Here is a 15593-nt window from a genome sequence, read left to right as displayed (position 1 = left end):
GTTCCATTGGAAATTAGAAGGTTGCAACTTACCGCTTGGTGGTCGGCGGCTACGTGCGCAAGTGTGTGGAGTTGCGAATATCTTGCAGGGTTGAGAGCTGTTGCATTGGCGACAGGGACCAATCGAGAGATCTCGTTGCGTCATACAAGTTATCATCCACTTCATTAAGTTATCTCCGCTGCTATCACCCCGTGATCATCATCACCACCGTTGCTTACTGAGAAGATTGGGCAACACCTTATCACCTTGAGGACAGTGGTGTCGATCGGGTTGGGGAACAGGTCCAAGAGGGACTGGGGACGGACATGAGGAGAGCTAGCGGAGGGAGGATCAGCCGGAGGAACGCATGGCTGGCCGGCCGGCGGCGCGAGAGGAGAGGGCAAAACGTGGTGGGTGGGGAGATCAGCCGGAGATTGTGCAAGCAGAGATAGGATGCAGTCATTTTTTTTTCATTTTTTAGAATTTAATTTTCCATCCACTGTCGCATGCGACGGTTGGTGGCGGCCGATGCATGTGGCGCTGATGCGCACGACATTATCCAGTGGACGTGGGATGATCCAGTTTTTAGGTCCGAAGTCCGTCCAATATCATTAGATCTAATACCCATTAAATATCCATGTCCAGTGAGATCCAGTCCAGTTAGGTCCAACGAATTTTAGTCCAAAGCCCACTGGACACCATCGATCCAGTTCCAGGGCTTACCTTCTTCCTCGCTTGATTCCCCCTCTCGCTGTAGTCCTTCACTCACCAAAACATGGCACCTCCTCGAGTATAACAAAAGACTAAATTATACTTTTATATTTGGGACCCACAAGAGCTCAACTCTTGGAATTATACCAATCATCCATAACCAGTTTGATTCTCACTATTCCTGAATCACAAGAACATGAAATGCATGATTTCAAATATGATATTGTTGGAGGATGGTTCGGCATTGGTGCATACTGTGTGTCTCGGCTTCATGCTTGCATTTCACGCGGTCTCCATAGGTCTCTTATTAGAGTATCATGGCATGCAATAGCCCAAGACTACTTTGGATGGCTTCTCTTGTTAAAGCATCTCCAACATCCTTTGTATATATATGTCTAGGATTACTAAAATTTAAAAATATAGCAATTTGCTTCAAAAACATTGCTCTAAGAGCCTTTGTATAGATGGTCGCCCCATACAAAATTATAGCAAGCTTGCTATAGTTGCCTCTCCGCTTTGTATATATACAAATTCAAGAGGCACTTCGTAAAACTTGTGAAACAGCGTGGGAGAGCATAAACTGCTGCGTTGGAAGTTTCCGTTCGAGCCCCACTGCCCTCGTCATCGCCGTCTCCCGCCACCGCCCCTCAGTGGTCGTCGTCCCGCCTCCGCCGCCACCTCCTGCGCCCATGTTGAACCTTCTGCCACCCAACCTCCTCTTCCCGAGCCCAAAATGGAGCCTGCGGCCTCCAACCAATGCTTCGCCGCCCGAGATCGATTTCGGCCAATTCCGGCGGATTGACTGCCACCAGCGTCGGATTGACTGCCACCACCTCTGGCTTCCGTGGGCCGGTAGGAGGGCAACAAGCGTGGGCAGACCGATGGCTTCCGTAGCCGACCATGCATATGAGGGGAAGAAAAGGATAAGCTGCGAAGAAAAGGATAAGCGAAAAGAGAGGAAAAAACCCTAAACCCTATCCTCCCAAAAATAATAAATGTCACTTTTCATTTTCCATGACTGGTTGGGTCCGGAGCTAGTCCGGACTCGTGATGACTCGAACGCACGTGTACGTACATGATACGTATTCCTTTTTTCTTCTACCGATCTACAATAAACAGCATATGTCGGGTATCCGTATCCAAAGGCAACGTCGGTTCTCATCCTATCCCGACACATAAACGTTCCAGAGACCCAGATCCGGAGATCGCGCGCCTGTCTCCACCTTGCGATGGATCATCAGCTGAACGCCGGCCACGCCGGACCGGGGCGTGACGACCGGATAAGCATGCTCGGCGACAGCGTGCTCGGCCACATACTCTCCTTCCTCGACACCAAGGAGGCCGCGCGCGCCGCCGTGCTCTCGTCGCGGTGGCGGGACATCTTCGCCAGTGCTCGGCCGGATAAGCATCTTCGCCAGTGCGACGACCGGATAAGCAGTGGCGGACCTTGCAGAAAATCTTTGGGAGGGCGAAGCCGCGAAAATAACATGTAAATTTTATGGAAAATGAAATTATGCAGCAACAAGCTAGAATTTATAGTATTTTTAGAAACTGATATAATTGGATTGATTTTTCCACAAAATAAACTTCTAGCAGCAATATATGCCTAAACTACTCCAGAACAAAAGAACTATGTGATGTGCTACAGGTTGTCATAGAACCATGTAGTATTATAATTAATTATTACACTACATCATCTCTTTGATCAGTGGGTACGATGTAACCTTCTCTTTCTAATTTTGTTGTTCATATTTGAGCAACAAGAGATGGGGATGGACATGAACAAACACTGGTTCTTCACGTTTAGGAATTACTTCATTAACTTCAAATTCATCTCTCACTTTTTTGTAAAATGAATTAATGGTTTTGCCCATGCGGCCTGCCCATCAGTACTTCCTACCTACACAAAGAAACAAAAATCTGTAAACCGCAATTTAATTTTACGGCAAAACTCTATACCTAGCTCGAATTTTCCCTAAATCTAAGATGCAAGAATTAGAGATGAATTAAAATTGGGACTGCAGCATGAGAGGAGAAATTACCAGCAGCTAGCAGCTGGTGGGAAACTCGTAGAACGGAGAGGGTTCTCCTCGCTGGCTCGCTGGCCGGCCGGCCGGTAGGCAGTAGCTCGCAGCTGCAACATTCAGCCGAGGTCGCCGGGAGGCACTTCGAGCGAGCGGGCACCCTGGAGGTGGGATTGGGCGAGCAGCAGATTGAGAGGAGATGGTGGAGCTCCAACGGAGAAGCAGCGCTGGAGGCAGAGGAACGGGATGCGGTCGACCGGCATCAGGAGCGACGGAGCGCGGTTGCTGACGTCCTCACGTCGATGCAGACGAGCCTTTTTTTTCGAACCAACGATGCAGACTAGGAAGGGGAAAAGAGATAAGGCCTTATCCCTCTTATGGGCCGAAAATACTACTGGGTACTAGTAAAATCTTGTTTTTGCTGGGGGGGCGACGGCCCATTTCGCCCCCACTAAGGTCCGCCTGTGCGGATAAGCATACTCGGCGACAGCGTGCTCGGCCACGTACTCTCCTTCCTCGACACCAAGGAGGCCGCGCGCGCCGCCGTGCTCTCGTCGCGGTGGCGGGACATCTTCGCCAGTGTCCACACCGTCTCCATGGAAGAGCCGGAAGCACCCATCCCCGAGTACGACGACGAGGGATACCGTCGTCGAGAGACCGACCCGAAGCCGCCCTTCACAGCCCTCGTCAATGCAGCCCTCATCGCCCGCAGCCTCCCACCAGCACCAGCCGCCGCATCCGCGCCGCTGCGCGCACTCCGCGTCGCCATGGAGAGCTACACCGGCATCGACGCCTTCACTGTGGACCAGTGGCTCACTTATGCCATGAAGCACGCCGCCCCCGATCTCAAGCTATACCTCCGCGTGCGCCGTGTCCCTGTCTGCAGCCGCCCAGACCCCTACCGCCACGCTGTCGCTGTCGTTGGCTCTGACGACGAGGAGGAGGAGGACGACGGGAAGACTCCCGTTGACCCCCAGGGTGTTGACGAGGACGACGATGTCGCCTCTAGTGTCGACGAGATGGCTTCTCGGTGGTGGAGTCGCCCGCCTGCAGTATACACCGTCCCCAGGCGGCTCTTCTCCTGCGCGGCGCTGCGATCGCTCCACCTAGCCTCCTGCAGGCTCTCCCCGCCGGAGGCTATCAGCCTGCCGTCGCTCCAGGCGCTCGGCCTCACCCACGTCCCTGACGAGGAGGAGCACGTGCAAAAGTTTATCTCCGCCTGCCCGCGGCTCGCGGACCTAACCCTCGAGGCCTGCGCCACGGTGACAATGCTGTCGCTCCTCGACAACACGTGCCTCCGCCGGCTCGCCCTCCTGTGCTGCCACAAGCTTGCCACCGTCACCGTGGACGCGTCAGAGCTCCGCTCATTCGAGTACCGTGGCGCTGTCCCCAGCAACTCGTTCCTCACCGTGCGCGGCGGTTTCCCGTCCATCACGTCGTGCAAGGTCGACGTCTGCGCGGTCTGCCTCGAGGAGGAGGCAACAACGTCGGAGCAGCTCGCCGCGCTCAGTTCGTTCCTGCAGCCGTTCGCATCGACCACGAAACGCCTGCAGCTCCGCGCCGCTCACATGGGGTCCTGCTTCGTGGCTCTGCCGGCGTTCCAGGCCCTCCGCAACCTCCAGCTGTTCGGACGTGTACCGCGAGACGGCACCGGCACGGACCTCGTCGCCGCGACGTGCACAATCCTCTCGCAAGCCCCTCACCTTGAGCTCCTGGCCCTCTTCTTCGAAGCAGCACCTCCCGAGTCATCGTCCCGGATCAATCGCCAGCACTACTCCCACGACCGCAAGGAGACGGAGCTCCTAGAGGTGCACAATCTCCACCACAACAAGTACGACACGATCGACTCCGATCAGCTGGCGGCCATCCCGCTCCCGCCCTGCCTGAGCAGCACGGTAAGGCGGATCAAACTCGTGCACTACCAAGGCGGCAGGGCCGAGAGGACGCTGGCCAGGTTCTTGCTCCGCAATGCTGCTGCTCTTGAGAAGCTCTTCTGCGAATTCTCCGAGGGGCCGCTGCGGACTCAGAAGGAATTAACCCTCGAGATGGAAGGATGGGTGGTCAACGACAAGGCCATCAAGGAGTTCTATTGATGCGCGCGTGCCGTGATTATGAAATTATTGCAATCTGAAATTGTGGTGATTAACATGTGATAGAACTTAATTCATCATTAGGGAAATATTAAACTGATCATGCTTTAAAGAACCTAACAAAGATTATGAGATTAACTTACAGGTAATTGGAGGATTCCCATGCCTGCTCGATGCAGGGATGGTGTAGCCCATGCCGTGGTTAATGAAGATGATCTACACTTCGATGTAGTCATCTAGAACGCCGCCGGCACACCTCTCTTTGGATGGCCGTCGGTGGGAATAGTCTTCCCGTCACTTTTGGCCTCCCTAGATCGGTAGAGTGAGGGAATATCGTGGAGAAGTTGTAGCAGATCGTGATCTAGTCAACTTGCGTTGCTACCTGCCTCCTCCCTTATATTTGGTCCAGTATGACAGGAGACAAAAACCACCTGTTGGTTATCGATGCCCCTGTTATCACCAGAATTTGACCGAGTCAGAGGTGGGCCGCGATCAAGATGGATTTAAAGAATATACATGGAAGAATTACGTGAATCGGCCTGTTATGCAAAGTTTGGCTAGTTTGCCCTTGTATCTGTAACATAGTAGATTACGTGTCGATTAGTTAGAGTTTGCCTCGTGCACGGTTGGGATTATTCCCACGTTAGAAAGTCCCCTGGACTATAAATATGTATCTAGGGTTTATGAAATAAACAACAACCAACGTTCAACCACAAATCAATCTCGGCGCACCGCCAACTCCTTCGTCTCGAGGGTTTCTACCGGTAAGCATCATGCTGCCTAGATCGCATCTTGCGATCTAGGCAGCATAAGCTTATTACGTTGTTCATGCGTTGCTCGTACTGAAGCCTTTTTGATGGCGGGCAACGTAGTTATCTCAGATATGTTAGGGTTAGCATTGTTTTTCGTATCATATGCTATCGTAGTGCAACCCTTGCATATCTAGCCGCCCTTACACCTATCTTAGGTGTAGGGGCGGCACCCCGCTTGATCATTATTTAGTAGATCCGATCCGTTACGGTTGCTCCTTGTTCTTCAAGGATTAGTTTAATATCTGCAATAGTTAGGCCTTACAAAGGGTTGGAGGATCCAGCGGCACGTAGGGTGTCGTTTGCTAGTCCTAGACAGGATGTTCCGGGGATCAACCTCGTGTTGGTTTTTAGGCCTTGTCTAGGATCGGCTTACGATCACCGTGCGTGGCCGCGAGGCCCAATCGTGAGTAGGATGATCCGATTATGCGGTGAAAACCCTAAATCATCGTAGATCGCTTTAGCTTTATCTTGATCAAGCAGGACCACCATATATTCGTGCACCTCGTACGAATCATGGGTGGATCGGCTCCTTGAGCCGATTCACAGGATAACCTGAGAGCCGATCGAGGCTCGTATTTAATGTTTACGTGTATGCCATGCAGGAAACTAAGCGAGGCATCTCCATCACCTTCCTGACCAGGTATAGGTCAGGTGGCACGCCCTTGCACCAGCATCGGACGTGTGTACCAGAGGCTTTGCGGGCCGTCGCTCGGAGGGACCAGGGCCAGCCGCAGCCCTAAGTTGTTCCCGGCTCTACTGTGTTGCCCGTCGCTGCTCGCCGGTGGGTTTTGACCGCAACACATTCTGGCACGCCCGGTGGGACTAGCTTCGTCATCAACCACATCGCCATCTACATCTGAGATGGCGGACGGCACCCTACCACGTACGAGGATCCGACCGACGAGCTCAAGAAGAAGTATGACGAGGTCAAAGCAATCCTCGAAGCCGACCTCATCGGCTCTTTTCACAGAACCCGTTCACATGGCATCAGGTGGAAGGGGTTCTCGCCTGATGGTGCACTCGATGGGATAGACCTCTGCCCCGTCGAAGAACGCACCAGTCCCTACGTCAGAGATCAACTACTTGGTGGCTCACTCGCCGCACCGCCACTCGAGAACCTGGTGAACACTGGAGCGTGTCGCTCTCCGGGTGATCCAGGAGATCATGAGGCACCAGTACTCTCCGTCAGACCAGCTCTCGGACACACCAAGGAGAGATGCCACTCCCGGTCCGTCCACCGCTGCCATTTACGTTGGCAGCACCGTAAGTGCCGAATTCACCGGCATTCGTCGTCTACAAGATCGGTGGTGACCCTAGTGACTGCCAGTTCTTGCATGAGGCGCCTAAGGAGATCCCTCACGGATACATGTGCACATACGTGCGCATCGCGGTAATCGGGCGCTCACAAACCAGGCCGCAACATCGTGGACTTCTGGGAAAGCAGAGGAACGTCGCAACAGATCTTGAGAAGCGTACGTGGCTAGCTAAATATGCCACCCCGACGAACCTCCGTAGCACAGCTCCCGCAGCTTGGCTCAGTAGCTGGAAAAGCAAGCATGGCTGGCTAAGTACGCCACCCCGGCGAATCTTCAGAGTTCGACTCCTGCAGCCAGCACCGCGGATCAGATCAGCACGATCCTCAGGGACCAGTTCGGCATGGTGCCGAAAAGGAGGACAATCAGCTATTCCAAGCCGTACCCCGATGAATACGAGTTAGTCCCGCTACCACCCAAGTATCGGCTCCCTGACTTCTCCAAGTTCAGTGGATCAGATGGTTCCAGCTCCATCGAGCATGTGAGCCGATATTTGGCACAGCTAGGAACAGCCTCAGCGTCGGATCCACTACGCGTGAGGTTCTTCCCACAATCCCTCACGGGATCGGCTTTCGGGTGGTACACTTCGTTGCCACCGGACTCGATCCGGACTTGGAAGCAGTTGGAAGAGCAGTTCCACATGCAGTTTCACTCAGAAGCTTCCGAGCCTGGCCTTGCCGATCTAGCACAGATACGTCAGAAGCGTGGAGAAACTGTGGCAGAATACATCCAAAGGTTTTCGTAAATCTAAGGAACCGATGTTATTCGGCTCGTGTGACTGAAAAAGAAGCAGTCGAATTGGCAGTGGTGGGCCTTGCCTCACAAATCAAGGACATGGCCTCCCAAGCAGACTATCCTTCGCTGGCGCACATGGTTCAGAAACTGTCAGCATATGAACAGTGCCACCCGGACTTGTACCAGGACAAATTCAAGCGTGCAGTAGTCCTGGTCGAAGCAGAGGAAGACGAAGTTTCTGCGGGAGATCAAGAGGTAGCAGTGGCTGAATGGACTCGGGGGCAACCCCGTGTCCTGCAAATGGGTTAAGCCACCAGGCCCGCCCGTAGGGTTTGATTTTGACGTGACCAAAACTGAGCAAATCTTCGACCTCCTGCTCAAGGAGAAGCGATTGAAGATACCCGAAGGTCTCAAATTCCCCACGGTTCAGAGCTGAATGGAAAGCCATATCGCAAATGGCATAATTCGCTCTCCCATGCCACCAACGACTGCAGGGTGTGGCGTCAGCAGATCCAAATGGCGATAGAACAAGGACGACTGATTTTCAACCAGTACGCCATGAAGGTCGATACTCACCCCTTCCCCGCCGTTAACATGGTGGAATGCACTTACCCTGAAGGTTGCCAGCCAGGATCCTCGTTCAGTATCAACATGGTAGGACCTGGGCACCACTCTGGCAAGGATGGAGACGAGGGCAGCTGCTCTCGTAGCAAGGACACAGAGGAGGCCGCTCCATGCGATCGGCTCCGTCACGATGGCAAGCGCTACGTCACAGAGGGAGAAGTGAAGAACATAAGATATCAGCGACCCCTCTCTGATCACCTCCTCAACAAGTATGTGAGTCAGTATGACCAACGCCGACGATCCAGCGATGATGATGAAAGAGATCGTCTGGCTAGAGAAGCCAGAAGACATCGTCGGCATGATCGCGATGAGGAGGAGTACGAGCGCCGTGCCAAAGAAAAATCAAGGGAGCAAGGCGACGAAGATAGGCATTGGGACTGCCCCTTCTTCAGACACTGCTGGGATTCAGGAATGAGCCGATTGCCCACAATCGGCAATTGCCCAGAATGCAACCAGAAGAAGAAGGAGGCAGCCAACGTGTCCGTGTTCAAACGTCTAGGGCCTCTCCCAACACAAAGCAAACACGCTGAGTCCCCTCGGTTGGAAGATCTCGAGGATTCGGAAGACGAGGGAGAAGAAGAAGAAGACAGGTACCACCGTCCAAGGTGGTGCCCTGATGGACTTAGCCGTTCCCAAAAGCGTAGGGTTCAGCGATTGCGTGGCTTGGAGGAAGCCGAAAGGTTATACCTGCACACGCTAAGAAAGGCGCGGCCTGATCTGGCCGTGAAAATTCAGCGAACCCTGGATGAAGAGGGTCGTCCACGGAAAATGGAGTGGCGCCCCAAGCAGAGGAAAGCCGATGATGAAACATCGGCTGGCACAAACATGGTGTTCATCCTTCCTTCGGAGTTCAGTGCTCCAGGATTAGACGAGGCACCTATGGCACAACTTGACTGCGGCCCACGGCCGGTTATCTTTGAGAAGCCACGAGAAAGAAGTTACAGACATCTGAAGGCCCTGTACTTGCGAGGTTATATCGATGGGAGGCCTGTCAATAAGATGCTGGTGGACACCGGAGCGGCAGTCAATATTATGCCATACTCTATGCTACGTCGGTTGGGACGCTCTAGCTCGGATCTAATCAAGACCAACGTGACATTGAGCGATTTCAACGGCCAAGCGTCTGACACACAAGGTGTTCTGAACGTGGATCTGACCGTAGGAAGGAAAACTATCCCTACGATGTTCTTCGTCGTCGATAGCAAGAGCACCTATGCTGTTCTGCTAGGAAGAGATTGGATCCACGCCAACTGTTGCATTCCCTCCACGATGCACCAATGCATAATACAGTGGGATGGAGATGAGGTAGAGGTCGTCCAGGCCGATGACTCAGCCGAAATTTCAACGGCTGGCATGAACGCGTGGGAAGCAGCAGGCCAAGAGCCCCTCTCAGGTATAAATTTGGACGACTGCGAGCGCATCGACGTGACAAAGGGCAGGGTTAGGCTGGTTTTATCCACTGGCCTGACCGTGTAGCAAGAGCAAACCAATGAGCAAGTAGGGCGAGGCCGATCCTTAGGATCGGCCCCCAAAGATCTATGAAGGAACATTACAAAACCTTCATTGAAGCGCTTCGATCAATGTGGAGGCCGATTCCAGCAATCGGCCAAAATTATCCTCACCACATGTTCTGCTTGTGCTCAACATCAATTTACTTGGCAGCGGTTTTACGTCGGCTGATGAGTTAAGAAGAATCAACATTGGCCCTACCGGAGCCGACGTGCAAATGCAATGCCTTGGCTAAACTACAGAGCCGATATCTGCAGTTACCTGACAGATTCGGCTCGGGGGGCACCTAAACCAGATGAACGTGTGAACATGTGTACAGTGGAACATTGGGGGCCGATTAGAAAAATCGGCCAGTAAAAAAAAAAAACGAAGCCGATGCAAGGGCATCGACTTTAGAACTAAGAAACGAAGCCGATGCGCAGCCATTGACTCTAGTGCAATTATACAAGGTCTACCGGATCTTCACCAAGTCTCTCCACCAAGTCCAGTTCAGCTGTGGGGCCTTCTGTTTCTTCGAGGGAGGGAAACAATGAGAGCTTCCTCAGCTGCCTTGAGCCGGTTCGGGTTCCTGAACCTTCTTGTCGAGGATTTTCCGCCCTTGGTGCTAGTTCAGCAGTGTTGACAGAAGAGGTATATCGGCTTTCGAAGGAAGAAAGGTGATCGGCTTTGGTGCATCCTCACCGACATTCTCGCCTCGAGTAAGGCTCGGGGGGCAGCAGGCCTGGTAGATGCTCTGTTTAGGAGCCGATTGGGGTACCATCGGCAGATCTTTCGTTGCAACCTTCTTCACAAAATGATGAGTGTTTGAAGAAGACCATTAGGTCTGGTTGGAAGAATTCAAAGGCTTCCCTGAAGACTCTACATTATCCACCAGATCTCAAAATCATCAGTTGAAGAATTGAAGGGTGAATTTTAAAGGACCGATGCGTTGCTATCGGCTCATTACGCATTGGCTAAGGGGACAAATCGGCAAGATCGGTACAAGAGGAAATCGGCTAAATTAAGCTCAAAGGAAGTCGGCAAAATCAAATTGGGAGAAGTTCTTCATTGATAAGCAAGATTTCTTACATAAAGAGCTGATTGCTCTCAAAAGGAAGTACTAGGGGATACATTGCCCCATCTACTACTACTGGTCCTATACTAAAGGCCCCATCTACGGGCCGTCGCTGCCCTCGTCGTCGCCGTCGTCGCCGCTGTCGGCGCTACTCCCGGCGGGCTCGTCGTCGCTGCTCCAGTGGCCGCCGACCGGGCCCTCATTGTCCTCGTCCTCCTCGTCAGCGTCGTCGTCGTCGCTGTCGAAGTCGCTGAGGTTCCCCGGCCAGGGGCAGAACCGTTTGGCCGGCGGTTCGTCGGAGGAGGTGTCGTCGTCCTCCTCCTCCTCCTCTTCCTTCTCCTCCTCCTCCTCCTCCTCGGGAGAGGTGAAGTCGCAGGAGAAGCGATCGTCATCGCTCTCCTCCTCCGTTTCCCCGTCGGCGAGGAAGCGGAGGTCGCTTTCCCCGTCGGTCAAGGACTTGTCGTCCTCAGACCAGACGGAGAAGTCGTGGCTGGACTCCTCCCCGGCTTCGATAGCGCGGCGGATGTTCGCCGCGTGGACCTCCTCCTGGTTCGGCTCTGGCGTCGGCTCGCGGGAAGAGGAGGACTGACTGGAAAGATCCGATGGAGCAGGGGAGGGAGAAGACATGGTGGCGCAGGAGGGCTTTTGGGAGTGCTAATGCGAAGGGGATGCGGAAGTAAACTGTGCGGAGCGGTTAAATAAAAGGGGATATAGTGGAAATTCAATGCCACAGCAGTTTCCGAGGAAGTGGTGCCTAAAAGAAAAAAAAACTGCCAGGTCACGCGGAGAAGTTGAGAAGGCAAGGCATCATGATGAAGGATACTGCGATGGTTCTGCCACGACATGACCCAACGAAGGAAAAGCAGAGTGATTTTGGAATTATCAATTCCAAAACCAGGGGGGCATGTGTTATCACCAGAATTTGACTGAGTCAGAGGTGGGCCGCGATCAAGATGGATTTAAAGAATATACATGGAAGAATTACATGAATCGGCCTGCTATGCAAAGTTTGGGCTAGTTTGCCCTTGTATCTGTAACATAGTAGATTACGTGTCGATTAGTTAGAGTTTGCCTCGTGCACGGTTGGGATTATTCCCACGTTAGAAAGTCCCCTGGACTATAAATATGTATCTAGGGTTTATGAAATAAACAACAACCAACGTTCAACCACAAATCAATCTCGGCGCATCGCCAACTCCTTCGTCTCGAGGGTTTCTACCGGTAAGCATCATGCTGCCTAGATCGCATCTTGCGATCTAGGCAGCATAAGCTTATTACGTTATTCATGCGTTGCTCGTACTGAAGCCTTTTTGATGGCGGGCAACGTAGTTATCTCAGATATGTTAGGGTTAGCATTGTTTTTCGTATCATATGCTATCGTAGTGCAACCCTTGCATATCTAGCCACCCTTACACCTATCTTAGGTGTAGGGGCGGCACCCCGCTTGATCATTATTTAGTAGATCCGATCCGTTACGGTTGCTCCTTGTTCTTCAAGGATTAGTTTAATATCTGCAATAGTTAGGCCTTACAAAGGGTTGGAGGATCCAGCGGCACGTAGGGTGTCGTTTGCTAGTCCTAGACAGGATGTTCCGGGGATCAACCTCGTGTTGGTTTTTAGGCCTTGTCTAGGATCGGCTTACGATCACCGTGCGTGGCCGCGAGGCCCAATCGTGAGTAGGATGATCCGATTATGCGGTGAAAACCCTAAATCGTCGTAGATCGCTTTAGCTTTATCTTGATCAAGCAGGACCACCATATATTCGTGCACCTCGTACGAATCATGGGTGGATCGGCTCCTTGAGCCGATTCACAGGATAACCTGAGAGCCGATCGAGGCTCGTATTTAATGTTTACGTGTATGCCATGCATGAAACTAAGCGAGGCATCTCCATCACCTTCCTGACCAGGTATAGGTCAGGTGGCACGCCCTTGCACCAGCATCGGACGTGTGTACCAGAGGCTTTGCGGACCGTCGCTCGGAGGGACCAGGGCCAGCCGCAGCCCTAAGTTGTTCCCGGCTCTACTGTGTTGCCCGTCGCTGCTCGCCGGTGGGTTTTGACCGCAACAGCCCCCCGATCAGGGCGTGTACGAGAAAAAGTCACCTAGGTGAAAAGGTCCTCGACGTTGGTCCTGTAGGCCCTACTTTAATCTTGCGTTATCCTTTTGACTTTTCTCTTTTATCTGTTAAACTAACAGATCAACCCAACATTCTATCCTTTGATCGTTAGTTTTAACCTCATTCACCCATTCTCCATAGGAATGATAAACCAAAGTGAGGTGTTACAATGACTAATGAAATGCTACTGAACCTCAACACTTATGGCATAACAGCCTATCTCGAAATGGATAACATATTACTTACTGGGAGTAGTTCCTTTAGTGGTCCCTTTATTCTAGAATTATTTGGCTTCCAGTAATCTTATGCCAGCAACATCCTCATAAAAATACTGGATGGTAAGCCTTTCGTTAACGGATCCATAAAAAAGACATACAAATCATATTTATAGGTTCAATATCAGTAGTTTGATCCTGGATTTTATCTTTCACAACATCAATAATATTGTCAATGGTCTTGGCAACACCATTTGACTTTGTTTTTACTCGCATAGAAGACCGTGTGTTCATATTGCAGTAAGTGGTTTTGAAATGCTCTACCACCTTAATTTCGGGAAATACATTTTGACATACAACCTACCATATAGCCGCATAACATGCCACATAATTAGTTGCATCATTTAATGATGCCATATTTATCATTTTGTAGCTTTTCCACGATATAACTCCATAGGTGAGGGTGAGGATGTGACATGACGTGGAAACCTTAATATCTACACACCTCGCAAAACCAATGTCTGAATAACCCACACAATAAAAGGTTACCATACATCATATTAATGAGCATGCAAACTTTATTGCCATGCATGTACTGCAATACCTTTTGATATCTTTTGAACTTATTGTTTATTTGCCAATTATCCCGATCGTAAATATGGCATATTCACTCTTGAATACATATGTTGCTTCTGACAACTGAAACATAAGGAACCAATATTATCCGATCAGTTTAAAATTGTTCCTTGGACAATTAAATGTCCAACTTATCGCCCTTAACTTTAGTAGCAGGTAAGACGAATTTCTAGTGCATAATATTTTTCTTTCATACTCCATCAGCATATGTCAACATAATAGAAACACATACACCTTTTGGACATATATCTTGGTGAACACAGACAAAGTAAAAAAACATTGCCAAGATCATTTATATCATACTTGCAAGATTGTAATATCTTGGATAGCCAATAATATTCAATTTACATAAATTAGTGAAGCTTACCCCCTCGTCTTGAGGAACTATTGTAATGTTCTTTGTTTGATCCTTTCAAGATTTTCTCAGAGTCATATTTATTTTTGTGGAGCCATATACGGCCTACCATTATTTAACCCATTTATGAAACTTCATCACTAAAGCTCATAATATTCATCCTATATGGCTAAAAACCACTAAGATAAGTTTTCACACACATTGTTTATGATAGGAAAATGGTTGAGACTTAACACAGGTGTTACATTAGGGATTGCATAACTCTCAACCTACCTGATGCATATGAACAAATATCTAATGGAATTCTCCTATAGATTTATGCTTATACGTTCCAGGTTCCTCATGATAAATTTACTTTGGAGAACATGGCTCCAAAACTTTATAACACTTCATTTCAGTTCTAAACCACAACACCGTTGGGCAGAAGGTGGAAAAGAACTTGATGAAATGTGGCACATGATTATAAATGACGTTGGTCAGAATTACAATCGTGAACCACATGGTACTGATACGTTGCAAACGTATCTATAATTTTTGATGCTCCATGCTTGTTTTACACCAATTGCTATATGTTTTGTTTATCTTGGCATTTTTATGCATTTTCTGGAACTAACTTATTAACAAGATGCCACAGTGCCAGTTCCTATTTTCTGCTATTTTCGTATTTCAGAAATGTTGTTCTGGAAATATTCTCGGAATTGGACGAAACAAAACCCGAAGTTCCTATTTTTCTGTCACGAAGACGAAGTTCAAAGGGGAGACAGAGAAGAGCTGGGAGGCGGCCACAACACCAATAGGCGCGCTCCCCTGGCCGGGCCTAGGTATGGTGTGCCCCCCCCGGGCGTCCACTCACCTTGCCATATCGCCTATAAATTGACATCCTCGGGAAAACCCAAGATACGCGAGCCTCCATCCACGAAAAGTTCCGTAGCCGCCGTCATCGTCAACCCTAGTTCGGGAGGGTTCTGAAACTCTTCCCGGCACCCCGCCGGAGAGGGAGATCATCACGGGAGGCCTCTTCATCACCATGCCCACCTCCAAAGTGATGTGTGAGTACTTCATCTTTGGACTACGGGTTCATAGCAGTAGCTAGAGGATTGTCTTCTCCTCATTATGCTTCATGTTTAGATCTTGTGAGCTCCCTAACATGATCAAGATCATCTTTATGTAATGCTACATGCATGTTGTGTTTGCTGGGATCCAATAAATATTGAGTACTATGATTGAGTTGATTATAGATCTTTTTAACATGTTATTTGTGATCTTGCATGCTCTCTGTTGCTAGTAGACGCCTTGGCCAAGTATGTGTTTGTGACTCCAAGAGAGAGTATTTATGCTCGATAGTGGGTTCATGCCTCTAGTAATCTGGGAGAGTGACAATAAATCCTAAAGTTGTAGATGTGTTGTTATTACTAGGG

General features: G+C 50.4%; 1 long non-coding RNA gene across 1 annotated transcript; it reads right to left on the bottom strand.

The window, feature by feature from the left end:
* Positions 1–2222: 2222 nt before the first annotated feature.
* Positions 2223–3153, bottom strand: LOC127345555 (uncharacterized). Its single transcript, XR_007878746.2, has 2 exons — positions 2733–3153; positions 2223–2590 (listed from the first exon to the last, which is right to left on the bottom strand). It is a non-coding gene; the product is annotated as an uncharacterized lncRNA (long non-coding RNA).
* Between the last annotated feature and the right edge of the window lie 12440 nt (positions 3154–15593).

Source organism: Lolium perenne, chromosome 3, assembly GCF_019359855.2.
Source record: "Lolium perenne isolate Kyuss_39 chromosome 3, Kyuss_2.0, whole genome shotgun sequence".
NCBI classification, from domain to species: Eukaryota; Viridiplantae; Streptophyta; class Magnoliopsida; order Poales; family Poaceae; genus Lolium; species Lolium perenne.
This window is presented reverse-complemented; position numbering and strand designations above follow the sequence as displayed.